Below are 11,368 nucleotides of genomic sequence, written 5' to 3' on the forward strand. Positions count from 1 at the left end.
TGGTTACGAGGGATGGGAGGGGTGGGGGTAGGGAATACTAAATAGGCAATAGATAAGTGGTATCTTGGGTGAAGGGTGAGACAGTACACAATACTGGGAAAACCAGCACAAGTTGTACAAGGAAAGGTCATGGAGGCTCCTTAGACACATCCAAACCCCCTGAGGGACTGAACTGCTGGGCGGAGGGCTATGGGGACCATAGTCACAGGGAATATCTAGCTCAACTGGCATACCACACTTTATAAAGACACTGTTCTACATTCTACCTTGGTGAGTAGTGTCTGGGGTCTTAAAAGCCTGTGAGCAGCCATCTAAGATACTCCACTGGTCTCAACCCTTCGGGAGCCAGGGAGAATGAAGACAACAGGATACAAGGAAAAGATTAGTCCCAAGGACTAACGGACCACAGCTACAAAGGCCTCCACCAGACTGAGTCCAGTACAACTAGATGGTGCCCAGCTACCACCACTGACTGCTCTGACCGGGCTCACAACAGAGGGTTCTGGACAAAGATGTAAAACAAAATTCTAACACACACACAAAAAGACCAGACTTACTGGCCTGAAAGAGACTGGAGAAACCCTGAGAGTACGGTCCCCAGACACCCTTTAAGCTCAGTGGTAAAGTCACTTCCGAGGTTTACAGTTCAAGCAGGGACTGGACCGCCCCATAAAACAAAACAGGACTAATGAGGCACAGCAGACCAGGGACAAGGACTAGGAGGCAGAAGGGGACAGGAAAGCTGGTGATAAGGAACCCAAGGTTGAGTAAGGACAATGTTGACATGTAGTGGGGTTGTTAACCATTGCCATAAGGCAACATGTGTACTAACTGTTTAATGAGAAACTATTTTGTTCTGTAAACCTTCCTCTAAAGTTAAGAATAGCAGTACAACTGGAAGGATGTAATTGATGTAACTGAATTGTACATCCAGAAATTTTTGAAATGGTGTATCTTTGGCTATGTATATTTTCACCAAAAAAAAAAAAAAGGTCCTCCAAGGCCGAGAAGGGAGCATGTTGACAAGTTGTGGGATTGTTAATCAATGTCATAAAACAATATGTGTACTGACTGTTTAATGAGAAACTATTTGTTCTGTAAACCTTTACCTAAAGTACAATCAAAGAAAAAAAAAAAAAAGGCTGAAACAGCAATGCTGGTGAGATCCTCTATCCTAGTTCAGGCCACCATTACATCTTGCCTGGACCAATGCAATGGCCTAACTAGTCTCCCTGCTTTGTTATCCCCTCCTTGTTTTTCACAGTGGTCAGAGGCTTCATAAATCTAAATTGATTATCAGCAAAGAGACTTCCCTCCCGAAGCCTCCCATGCTGAAAACTCTTAGGCTAAAGCCCCAAAGTCCAAACCCTTTCACATGGCCTATCGGGTCCTGCAAGGCCCTATCAGCAGATCCATGTCCCACCTAACACATTCTGCACTAATCATACTGAACTGCTTTCAGTACCAGAACAATCTAGGCTTCTCTTCTGCCTCTAGGCCTTTGTACATGCCATGTCCTCTTCTAGGAACATATAAGCAATTCAATTTCTAAGAATTTATCTTATGGATACAATAGTACATGTGCCCAAAGATCTGTATTCATTTAGCTTTTGTACTTGCTAGTGGTCATCACTATTCAGTTTAATGTAAAATTATATACTATGACCACCTACTACTAAGCGAAGTCTAAAAGCCATTACTTTACTTCTGTATAACACATTAGTTTATACGTGTATATAAACTATATATACAGATATATGTATAATACTTCATGGTAAAAATACTTGTCATAGTTTGTATTATGGATTGAATTGTGTCTCCTCAAAATGTGTTGGAATCCTAATCCCTATACCAGTAGATGTAATTCCATTTGGGAACAGGGTTTTGTTATGTTAATGAAGCTCTATCAGTGTAGGATGTGTCTTAAACCAAATCACTTTTGAGATATAAAAAGAGCAGATTAGGCACAGAAGCAAGACAACACAAATGGAAGAAAGATGTCATGTGGAGATCACCAAGGAACCCAGGAGTGAGGGGCTAGAGAAGCTTAGACAAGGATTTTCCCTCACAGCCGACAGAGAGAGCCTTCCTGTAGAGCTGTTGCCCGGAATTTGGACTTCTAGCCTTCTAAACTGTGAGAGAATACATTCCTGTTCATTAAAGCTACCTACCTGTGATATTTCTGTTAGAGCGACACTAAGAAACTAAGACAGCCTACAACAAGGTAGATATGTCATTTACAAATGAGAAAAGGTAGGCCGAAGGTGGTCACACCTATGGCTGTAGAGCTATTAAGCAGCGCAACTAGGCCTTCCTCCCTATGGAGTTAACTTTATCAAATAATTTAGTCTTTGTCCTTGGTTCCTGAGAGACATGTCTAAAACCTTGGAATTCCTCCAGTGATTTAAATGTCTTTGATGAGGCCCCTATACCACACCTGAAGGTTTATGCTAGTGAGGTGACTCAGGTAGGGGCTGGCCAGGTCAAAAAGACCACCTCATAATATCAGCCAACCTCAAGGAGGAGGTAGGGGGTGGATGGGCATGACTCAATCAATCGTGCCTATGTAATGAGGCTCCAATTAAGGCTCTGGACATGGAAGCACAATGGGCTTCCTGGTTGTTGAAAGATATCCATACATGTGGGAGAGTAGCACAACCCTTTTTGGGACATGAAAGCTCCACACTGGGAACCCTGGTTGTTAGTTGTATCCTTTTTGCTGTAATAATTGTACATATAGTGCTTTCCCAAGTTCCATGAGTCATTCTAGCAAATTATCGAACCCGAGGGAGTAGTGGGAGCCAGCAGGTCAGAACTGAGAAAGTTGGGGACTTCTGAGCTTACGGCTGGTATTCTGAGGGGGCAGAAAGCGCTCTCCAAATTTGTGGCCACCAGGTCAAAAGTGAGGGTGTTGTGGGGACTCCCAAGTTTGTGGCTGGCGTCTGAAGTCTTCAGTAGACTTGGCGCTCTGGAGGACTGGGACCCTTAGCTTGTAAGTTCTGACCTAGCTCCATGTGGTTAGCGTCACAGGAAGAAGTGCTGCATGTGCAGCTGGTGTCAGAACAGAAGTGGCAGGGAACTGGGATTTGTACTGATATCACTGCACTCCACTAATAGGCCAAAATCAAATTAGCGTTTTATGCTTCTTTTGTATTTCCTGTTATACCCAGATCAGGTTCTTCTCCTCCAGAAAGTCTTTCCCAACATCTCAACTCCCACAGGTGACCTACCCTCCCTGCACCCTGAACATACTGCTATCAGAGCAGTAATAACACTTATTTACAGATTTCCTGCCCCACACCCAAGAGCCTCAGGAGAAGGATCCTTTTCTTACTTATTCTGAAACCTGAATATTAATGCGGCACCCAGAGCCCTGGTGATGCAGTGGTTAAGAGCTTGGCTGCTAACCAAAAAGGTCAGCAGTTCTAATCCACCAGCCGCTCCCTGGAAACCCTATGGGGCAGTTCTACTCTGTCATATAGGGTGACTATGCGTTGGACTGACCTGACAGCAATGAGTTTGTTTTTCATTTGGCACAAAGTAGAAAGGCAAGTGTTCCAGATACGGAATGAACACAACTGTTCAACAGATATTGCAGGTACAGCACAGACACATCTGGGTTGATCTAATTCACATCACTTCAGAGAAAGTCAGGCTTCAGGATACTTAGAACCAAACAGGTTCAAATACAAAACTTGTATTCAAAGTTCAGGCATTATCAATACAGAAAACATAATTCTTAAGAGCCACTTTACATTAACAACAGTACATTAGTAACAATACTTTGTAATTGTAAAATACACAAAATAGTTAAGAAGGGTTGCTTTTGAAAAGTTATCTTAGGAGGCACAAGGATTTGGGATTGGTCATTTTATGATGACTCTGACTTGGAGGGGATGAGGGGGCAATTAGCAAAATCAATATAAATTTTAATTCTGCTTGAGTTACTGAGACATTTCTAAATGTCTGGAATCCTGAAGGGGTAGTGGGAAAACCCCAAATTTATAGCCAGCAGGTCAGAAGTAAGGATGTAGTGGGAACTCACAATATAAACTTTTAATTATGCTCGGATTATTGGATGTTTTCAAAATTCTATTTCAATGAATTTACAGTTTTAGACCTATGATTTTGATCAAGTGATTTTGATCACTACTTCCTCTTTTCTCTTAAATTATAATTCATTGGAATGGGCTTGATGACATATTTCTATGGCTTGGTCCAGTCATCTGAAATGGTCTACCAATCTGACCAGAGCGTGTGAGGCATACGGAGGATCACACCTGCAAGCAAGTACATTTAAAACAATCTAATTTCCATATTCCACAGCAGGCAGGAGACAAAGGGGATGGATGGTAGAGCTGCTCTATGGCTCAAATGTTACCATCTCCCAAATGTTTCCACTGTAGTACCTATTTAAAGAACACTTCCCACACCCAAGCATTCATGCCCCATTTTGTTGAAGACGTGTTACCACAGTCAAAGTTTGCATTCTATTCCAAAAACATATATTTGTTTTACTATAAAAATATTTTAAATTACTTACCGGTTAAATTACTTAACTCACCGCCCCCTCAATGAACATAACTGAAGCTCCAAGAAGATGGATCATGTTCATCTTGTGGCGTCAAGTACCCCGGAATTATACCACCTTGTACCCTAAGGGTATTCATACCCCAGTTTCAGAAACAGGGATCTAAACAATTAAGCTAGCTATAACACTTGAAAGTGACCAACATGTTCCTATGATCCCATTCCCTAAACTCTTAAGGCTATTTTTCTCAATAGCTTATTGTTTCTCTTTTCAGCAGCTTATTACTATGCACTTTGTGTCAATACTCCTGAAAGAACCTGCAGGACACAAGTTATTTCTGGGGCAACAGAATACTAACACACAGAACCTTGTCCTTCCCACCTCGCAAGGCACCAAGCTGTCCATGTAGAAAACACAGGTTTGGAGAACAGTAGAGTTTTCACTCCATTTCCTCCTTCTTCTCTATTTGTTCCAGGCACAGTTTGTAAGAGAAATCTTAGTTGTCACTTAGATGATTCATTCATATAAGCTTATCTAATCTCAGCATTTGTAACTCCCACTTCTACAATCCTTTATGCCATCACATAAATGCAATTAAACTATTTTCTCATTTTTCCAGGGGATAAAAAAGATGTGCTCTCTGGTACCCTGAAAAGAGATAATCATTTCTACACCAGAACCCTAACTTACTGTTTATGAGAATCCAAAGCCCAGTAATTTAGTAGATCCTGACATTTATGAGGGGCCTATTTCAAGTTCCCTATCATGTCCATTATACTGCATAGCAGAAAGTGTAGACTAAAGTAAATTAAAAAGTTTACGTGACCCTTTCAAATGCTTAAAAAAAATTTCTGACAATGACTGTCATATCCTGATTCAAACATGGGCCATCACCTAGGCTGACTCAAATTAAGACAAGTTTTATCCAGGATACCAGCCTCCCCAAGAACAGGATTCCATCTGTTCCTCATCAAAATTACAACTGCCAAAGGCCACAGACTTTTGAGGTCATTTGCCAATAGTCAAAATATACACTCCAAGAGTTTATAAAGAAAAGGAGCCACAACTTCCTAAGGTCTTCTACGTATGTGCTCAGAATGGTATTAAATGCTTTACACACATTTTCATTAACCCTGAGAATAGCCTGAGGCTGGTAATATTGTTTTCTCACAAATGAGAAATGCTGGAATAGAGAGGTTAAATAACTTGCCCAACATCACCCCGTTAGTGACAGTGCTGAGTTTCAAATCAAGGAGTCTGACTTTAAAGCTCTCGATCACCCACCATCCTGCATCTCCTACACCCAATAGTATCCAGCAAATCCTCCAACTTTAGCAAAGTAATGGTCCTTCCATTTTTAAGACAAAGAAATGGAAATAGCATTTACCTCTCCGTGGCTGCAAAGTCAGTTTGAGGAGGGAAAGAACACAGCTCTCAGCCCCTGGTCAAGCAATCTGTTGACTAGTGCATCTTGTTCTTTGGCCCCAGATCCGTGATCATTCTAAAACAGAAGCACAAATCATTTTTTTCTCTTAAAAAAAAAAAAAAAAAATTTTTTTTTAAACTGTGGTAAGCCTATGTATTACAAGACATTTGCCATTTCAACATTTTTATACGTATAATTCAGTGACATTAATTGTGTTCATCATGTTGTACAACTATCACCACTATCCATTTCCAAAATCTTCCCTCACCCTTAACAGAAGCTCAGTGAAGCATAAACCATTTTATGAATCACTAAATATATAAATCCATATACAGTACAAAAAGCTGAATGAGGGCAAACTGAAGATTGATCAAATTGAGAAACAAACAATATATCTGTTATTATGTCAGTCATTAACTGAGCCAATCCATAAAGTTCCATCAAATGAATAACAAAACGTCCACTTCATTTTTTTTACACATTTACATAATAAAAGACTAAAGATCTGTGACTACCAAGGGTACCCCACTGCAACCTTAACAGCACATGAATATATATTCAAATTACCAAAAAAATTAATTCTTATAAATGTAATGACAGTCTTTTAACAGTTTATTGCCTTATCTTTAGCAACTAGTGGTCTTAGTGATTAAAAAAGTCAGTACACCATAGGTAAAACCTGAACTTTTCAGTTTAATAAGATAACCTAAAGGGGGGAAGCTTTCACTAACTTTTGAAAATCCCAGAAGCACAGCAATGAAATATATTTTTTAGTCAAATAATGGAACACCTATTAGCTGACATTTTTTCTCCCTAAAATACAAAGAAATGAACTGTCAAGCTTCAAGCAATGGTAGAGCAAAATTTACCCCTGTAGGGGAAAAAAAAAAAAAACTCAAGTAAAATGAAAAAGATAAATTTGAATTGAGAGTTTCCAGAGAATTTGGCATATAAGGAACATCTAAGAGGGAATCCCTTTCATAATTATCTAAAGCTCACAAAACTAAATTGATGTAATACTTTCTTAGATGAAGTTAAAACAAAAAAGTCTCCTCTTTTGTTGACTGAGGCAATTATTGAGAGGCAACTGATAACAATACGAATAGAAGATAAATATATTTAGTCCAATAAACATTTTTGTATTGGAGTCCATATATTGTACTAGCATGTCTCAAAGGGAATGGAATTTTATTCTCCTGAAAATTCTAAGGGTGACCAAAAGTGAGGCTCAACTGAAGAAAATATATTGCCACACCTGGGATGTATGGTAGCAATCTATAAGCAAAACCAAACTTTTGAACTCAAATACTAAGTCACTGAGAAAACACAGAAAGATACTGCCAGGGAAGATCTAAAGATAGCAATTAGAGAATTTAAGGGTAACTAACGTAATATGTGTCTACAGGGGAGCTATGAGTTGAAATCAACTCGATGGCAATGGGTTTGGGTTTTTTGAGAAAAGAATATGAAGAGGGCCCTGGTTGGTTAAAGTGAATCACTGCTAACCAAAGGTTGGCAGTTCGAACCCACCAGCCGCTCTGCAGGAGAAAGACGTGGCAGTCTGCTTCTGAAAAGATTACAACCTTGGAAACCCTATGTGGCAGTTCTACTATGCCCTACAGGGTCGCTATGAGTTGGAACATAGCGGCAGTGGGTTTGGTTTTTGGTTTAAAGTAATGTGGAGTCCTGATGGTGCAGTGGCTGCTAACCGAAAGGTTGGCGGCTTGAACCCACCAGGCGCTCACGGAAGAAAAGACCTGGCGATCTGCTCTGGTAAAGATTACAGCCTAGGAAACCCTGTGGGGCAGTTCGACTCTGTTCTATAGGGTCGCTATGAGTCGGATCCACTCAACTGCAATGGGTAAAATAATATGATTCTTAAAAAACAAATACAGTATAACAAATTTACACATCCAGTTGAGAACCACAGTCTTCAAATTATACATTTACCATTATTGTTCTTTCTAAACCTGTACGTTCTTTTTCATTGTCTTAAATTATGACAAATCTTAGTTGTTTGAAGAGAGATCTGATTTTTGGCTAAACAGCCTGAAGTTGTCTGGAGCCAAAATAAATAAAGGTAGAAGAAAAATGGCTAAGTTAGATCTCTGATTTAAAAAATTGAGATGCAGCTATTAAGTAACACACTTGATGTGGATTGGCTTCGATGCCAGCAACATTCCTGAAGCAAGAAGCCTTGCTCTTGTGGTGACTTTCTGCCAGCAGGCATTACTGTTAAGGCTCTGCCGCAGCACTCATCCCTAAGGCCCTAGTCAGCCAAAGGTGGCCTCTGCCACGCCCAAAGAACTCCCCGACCATCAGAGAAGTCCCAGTTGGGTGCCGTCATTTTTTTATGTCCTTTAAAACAAAACCTGAACCCTTAATTCTTAGAATTTGAATGGCTCTTAAGGGGTACCTTTTATTGCTCCTGAGTTTTCTTGTGCAGGCTGAATGGATTCCTAAGGATAACTCTTGTAACTACTCCTAAGTAAGCAGTATTTTCTTAGGTAGCAGACATTCCTGTTGTAACCTTCCACATACTACTGATTTAAATAATAAATTCCTTTGGGTTACCTCACATTCTCAATTTATTCTCTGTAGATTTAGTTTTCCAATAAAAACAGAGCATCATTCTTAGCATACAGGAATCTCAAAAGCAACTGTGTGAACAAGGTGTGTGCTTATACCATTAAGACAGTATACATAAAATGTGCAAGATCAGGAAGATGGTGACTGCACATGGGACAACCAAATAGAGGAGCAAAGTGTGGTCTGTGCAGTGGAGCACAGCATTAACCTAGGAATACTTTACTCTTAGGTCAATTAAAGACTTGGCGGATTTTATTTTTTTTACCCATGCGGGGAGCTTATTTTAGTAAAATATGCCACAGGCCATCACAATTTCAGAAGAAAAATAAAACCAAGAACCATAAAAGAATACAAAAAATTATACAAATGGATTAAGATATTAGACAATTGAAGGTGGTTCTACTCCCAAGTCCAACACTCCCTCAAAATTATTGGCACTTAGTTAGTTAGGGCGATTTTATTGAGGGGCAGGGCCATTTTCTAGGTTTTAAAAAAGGGGTGCTGAAATACTCTTCTAATGAGGTAGACTGCTGCAAAACCTACAGATTGAGATTACATACAGTGGATCCCATAAATTTGCTTAGCACCAGCCTGTTTTAATTTCCTCATAAGCTTAACATAGTTTTTCTTTCTAAAAAAAGTTAATCTAGACCTCCTTCTCTCCAAAGCAACCCGAGTTGATGCATCAACGGCTGCACAGCACTATAGTAAAGTACTAAAATAAAGAAAAAGCAAAAAGTGAAAACTCAAGTTGTTCAACAGGAAGTTTTGAAAGATGCAAGACTTAAAGACAATGTAAATTTAAATACATGCCCTGTTTAATTTCTTTTTCTGCCCATAAGAACGTGGAATTTTAGCTTTTCTAATTCATCTAAACGCAAAGAAAGCATGAAAATGCTATGTATGTGCATGTTTACTTAACGCCGAACTTAGGGCTACAGGAAGTCAACTACTAGTTACATTAGGCGTAGATATTTATAAACCATCTGTAGTGAGTGACCCAGGATTCAGTTACAACATCAACCCTCATATTTCAGCGTATGGGCAAATTACCAGTCGAGTCAAGAATAAATTAATTCTGCTCTACTGGCGCTTTAGATCGGATTGCACAATCCCGGGACAGAACTGCTTTTCCCCAGCCCTAGAGCATCAGGTACTAAGTAGTGTAGTAAGTTAGCATCAGGACACTTTAAAGCTGGAGGTAAACTCAGGGGTTGCTTGAACTTAGCCCGTACTCGCGAATTCAGGAATTTGTCACGTCATTTGAGATCAGAGTGAAATTAAGTTTCGATCCCTTTGAGATCTCTTAGCGCACAAAGTCAGGCTGCTGTCACTCCAAGGAGCTATTTGGTGCGGAACTCGCGCGCGTCTTTTCCAATCACCACGCCGGCCGCGCCGGTCGGGTCGCGCGAGGAGCCCTGGCGCCAGTTTGGGGGCGCAGCAGGGCCCGGCGGGGGCGGCGAGCGCGCGTCCCCCCGCCCGCTCAGGCGGCGTTGAGGCGCGAGCTGCTCAGCCAGCCTTGCAGAGGGAGCTCTCGGCAGCTCTGGGGTCCCTCTGCTCGCAGCCGCAGCAGCGCCGCCAGCGCCACTCGGCGGAGACAGAGACGAGCGGCGACGGCGTGCAGACTGGGAGAGACCGCTGAGCAGCCAAGCGGCAGGGGACGCACACAGGGGCGGCCCGGTAGGCTCTGGGGACCGGGCGGGCGGGAGAATGGGCAGCCCGGAACACGTTAACCAGGGCCTGACACCCACACTGCACGGAGATCCGGCTGCGCGCGTGGCGACAGCGGGTCCGGATCCTTGGGCAAGGCGGTCGCGGAAGCCAGGGCGAGGAGATCGCTTCTCGGTTGGGGCCACCCGTCGCGGGAGGGGCGGAGGGCACAGGGCGGGCCGCGGCCGGGCAATTGGCCGGGCCAAGAGCTGGCCTCGAGGGCAGAGACAAAGGAAGGAAAATGGAGTCGCCCGGCGCGCGGGCCTCGGTCGCCACCACCGCCCGAGGCCTAGCGCGCCGCCAGGAGGGAGGCCTAGTGGGCTGGCGAGGGGGGGCAGGCCGGACCGCGGCGACGGGCAATGGCGGCGGCCGCGCCACAGCAGGGACGGTAGAGGGAGACAAACACCCCCCGGCGGCGGCGCTGGCGCCGGGCTGCAGCCAGCGCCGACCGGAGCGGCCCCATCGTGACACCTAGAGGCGGCCCGCGAAACCTCCTCCACCCCGGGCCCCCTTACCTCCGCGCCACACCCCCCGCGGCGCCCGCTCCGCCGCCGCTCCCCCGCTCCGGCCACCCGGCGTCCCCGGACAGCTCCGCGCGCCCGCACCGGCCACCGCCACCGTCGCTGCCGCCAAAGAAGCAGCTCCGCGCACGGTTTAATCGCTCCACAGGCTCGGACACAAAATGGCGGCGGCGCGGTGCAGTGCGCCTGCGTCGGCTCTGCCGGGGCCGCGGGTGCTGATAAGGGAAGGGACGGGTGGGGGGGGCCGGCCGGGCGGCGAGGCTAGCGCGGGGCAGCATGGGAGGCGGCCCCGGGCGCCAACTTTCAAAAGCGGGCGCGATGGCGTCACGGGACGCGCAGCGAGTCGCGTCACGCCGCAAGCGCCCTCCCGCGCCCTCGTCGGTCACGCGTGGGCTCTGCGGGCGCCGAAGTATCCGGCTCCCGCTGGGCGGGGCTTTCTGGGGCGTAGGCCGTCACTCTTGGGCGGTCCCAGATCCTCCGCGCTCTTGACCTGGTTCCCTAGCTGCCGCCTCCGGCACAAGGAACTCGGGGAGGGGGGGGTGGGGGGGGAAGCTGTAGGAAGCGCGCGAGGCCGAACCGCGAGGCTGAGGC

General features: G+C 44.4%; 1 protein-coding gene across 1 annotated transcript in view; it reads right to left on the reverse strand.

The window, feature by feature from the left end:
- CTCF (CCCTC-binding factor) overlaps nucleotides 1-11,049 on the reverse strand; it is a 57,117-nt gene extending 46,068 nt beyond the window's left edge. Inside the window, exons 1-2 of the mRNA XM_004371485.2 lie at nucleotides 10,772-11,049; nucleotides 5,919-6,032 (exon numbers count right to left, since the gene is read on the reverse strand). The gene's annotated coding sequence lies outside the window, so the exon portion shown is untranslated. The remainder of the gene's footprint in view (nucleotides 1-5,918; nucleotides 6,033-10,771) is intronic.
- Between the last annotated feature and the right edge of the window lie 319 nt (nucleotides 11,050-11,368).

This window comes from Trichechus manatus, unplaced genomic scaffold (genome assembly GCF_000243295.1).
Source record: "Trichechus manatus latirostris isolate Lorelei unplaced genomic scaffold, TriManLat1.0 scaffold00014, whole genome shotgun sequence".
NCBI classification, from domain to species: Eukaryota; Metazoa; Chordata; class Mammalia; order Sirenia; family Trichechidae; genus Trichechus; species Trichechus manatus.